The following is a 2,700-nucleotide window of genomic DNA, read 5'->3' on the forward strand; positions in this document are numbered from 1 at the left end:
TCTACCTAGATACGTCACTTTGTAAATATGGCGCAACAAGGCGCATATTTTACGCCGCTGGTGCGTCACAAAAAGTGACGCACCGGCGGCGAAAAACTGACGCAAGGCCTCATAAATAAGGGCCAGGGAGCCTTAATTGTAATGCTATTAAAGTGCGTTAGATAACTAGAAAAGTTAGGGTGTACTTCTTCAGCAGCAGCAGTACAACATGGAGGAGGGAAGTCATTAACCTACATGGATGTTTAGGTCTGGCTTGATAGTGAAACTGTCACCTGACCTTTTAATCCACGCCAATGTTATTCTACAGGCCTTTCTTTCCACGCAAATACATATAAGTTCCCATCCTGTTTTACATTAATGTACAACATTTATTTTAAGCAAGACCTGTTATTTTATTAATAAGTATAGGAATGTCGATTGTGAAGGTACTTGAGGATAGAATTCTGGCACAAGCTATTATAAAGTTTTTCTCCAATGCAAGAAAATCAATAGAGTTATTAAAAACGCAGACTATTGTCACTGGCAATGCTTGATAGAAAATTTCCTTTTTATTAGCGCCCCTGTTTGAAAGAAGAACAGCCATTGGCCTGGCAGTCCTGATTGACAGCACTGACAATCACTCATGTGGAGAAACAGCATCTGGCACAAGAATCGCTGTTTATTTCTCCTATACACTTTATGTAGGATTCTTTATTGATATGTATTGTTGCTTTGTTTCTCACCCAGACTGCCACTGCTATTTCTCAACTCATTCATTTTGTAACTTCCTGACTGTGTCTGTGTAACGCGTTATAATTCCTTCAGCCCATGTTTGTACTAAATAAAAGTGAATAAGTCACCTCTTTATGCTTGTGTGCAGTGTGCAGGCCACGAGCTTCCTCACAAGGTTACACACACACATTCATGGGGGGCCCTCAGTTGAAGGTTTCTTCATTCCCATCCTTCCCTATATGAGTGAATGTCACTTTGTCACCATTCACGCCATGAGTTATGTCCACGTCATTTCCTGTGATGTCATCATACATATTGTTTGATAATAATCCTGCAAATTAAACCTTTCGACGCTGCAGTTCCTGTTTGTAATGTTCTAGAATTGTTATTTATTTGCCTGAAATGCAAACGTGTCGCCTCTTTTTCTTGCTCTATAATATAAATTGGGTGGTTCTATTTTTTGAAGAACAGTTTAAACTCTTTAGGGCTTATATTTCTTTTGTACAGTTTTAACCTAAACATTATGTATGCATGAAGCAGTGGGCGCGGACTGAGTAGAAGTCAGAATAGAGTCTTAGATTGATTTACAGGAAGACAGTGGGTCAGATAGATCTGCTCCCTTGCAATTATTCTTGCTCCAGAAGCTGTACAAAGCCTACATTGAAATATTGAGTGATACAATAATTACAAGGGGTGTTTTCCAGAAGCATATAGTTGCAGCCTCGGTGCTAGTAGAGATGTTTCGTCTTATAAAAGCCACAAATAAATTTCAATATGTAATACACCCGCGTGACCTGTCCATTTATCCATTAACAAAAAGGGTAATGGGAGCGTTGTATTCAGAGCGGCGCTGTGGCTTAGTTGGTTAAAGCGCCTGTCTAGTAAACAGGAGATCCTGAGTTCGAATCTCAGCAGTGCCTTACTTTTTCGTACTTTCAATTTCAAAAGCGGATATTCTTACGACCTTCCGATTGCAAAATTATCTTTGACATACAAAGGCACTATTAACATGTTTAAAACAATCCGAACCATGATTTACGGTTGAGGCGTGTTACGGTAAAACTTCTTTAACGTGTGTGGTTTGCTTACATTACTAAAACACAATAATACAGTGCAGACAGATACGCGAATGTAGCCGCCATCTTAGAATTGTTGCGTTTACACCGATTTCGCAGTGGGAGTAACGTCATCATTCTTTTTGTTTGGGCATTCGAAACAAACAACAGTTAACAGCTAACACGAAAACTGCTTTTGCCATTTAGTTCATATACAATTTATACTTACGTTTTATTTTTAATTTTAAGGTACCTTATTTTTTGTCCACGAATAGGGATAAAATCCTAACAGAGGTCGACTCAAAAAAGGCAAAACTGTGTTTGCATTGTCAGTCGTTGAACCGCGCGATTTGGATTGTCTACTCGACATGGTGAAAATATAATCGGCATAGGTTTGTGGTGTAATGCTTTTTCAATACGGCCGCCGAATTCAATGGCTCGAGATCGTGGCTCAGACGAGTCGTCTTTCAATTGGCTGTGAGAACGCGCATGCGCATTCCTCAAGCAGGCCAGGCTCGCCTTCATGGTTCTCCGTGTGACAGGGGCCTCGCGCTATAGTTTCCAGCACTCTACTGAAAGGAGTGATGATACACAATGAAAGTTCTGCCCTCTATGCTAGGATGTACTGCGAAGGAAACGCTCGTTTGCTACCATCGATTTTACTCTAGTACATGGGTACTCACAAACTTTCTCTCGGGGGCCAAATTTACACTGTGGTTTGTGTCCGAGGGCCGCACCAGTGGGGGCGGGGTCAGTGGGGGAGGAGGCGGGGCTAGAGCAACAAAAAAAAAAAAACTGACCATGAGGTTGATAACTGGTCCCTGCAGCGGACACCTTCGTCCACTGAGCCACCAGGCCCGGGATACACACATCTCTCTCTCTCGCTCTCTTTCTCTCTCTGTCTCCCTCCCTCACTCTCCCTCCCTCTCTCACT

The 2,700-nt window shown here is 41.9% G+C and overlaps 1 non-coding gene across 1 annotated transcript; it reads left to right on the forward strand.

Annotated features, from left to right (window-relative positions):
- The first annotated feature begins 1,557 nt into the window (after window positions 1-1,557).
- TRNAT-AGU (transfer RNA threonine (anticodon AGU)) lies at window positions 1,558-1,631 on the forward strand. The gene has a single exon. It is a non-coding gene; the product is annotated as a tRNA-Thr (tRNA).
- Window positions 1,632-2,700: the final 1,069 nt, after the last annotated feature.

This window comes from Lissotriton vulgaris, chromosome 1_1, assembly GCF_964263255.1.
Source record: "Lissotriton vulgaris chromosome 1_1, aLisVul1.2, whole genome shotgun sequence".
In the NCBI taxonomy this organism is placed as follows: domain Eukaryota; kingdom Metazoa; phylum Chordata; class Amphibia; order Caudata; family Salamandridae; genus Lissotriton; species Lissotriton vulgaris.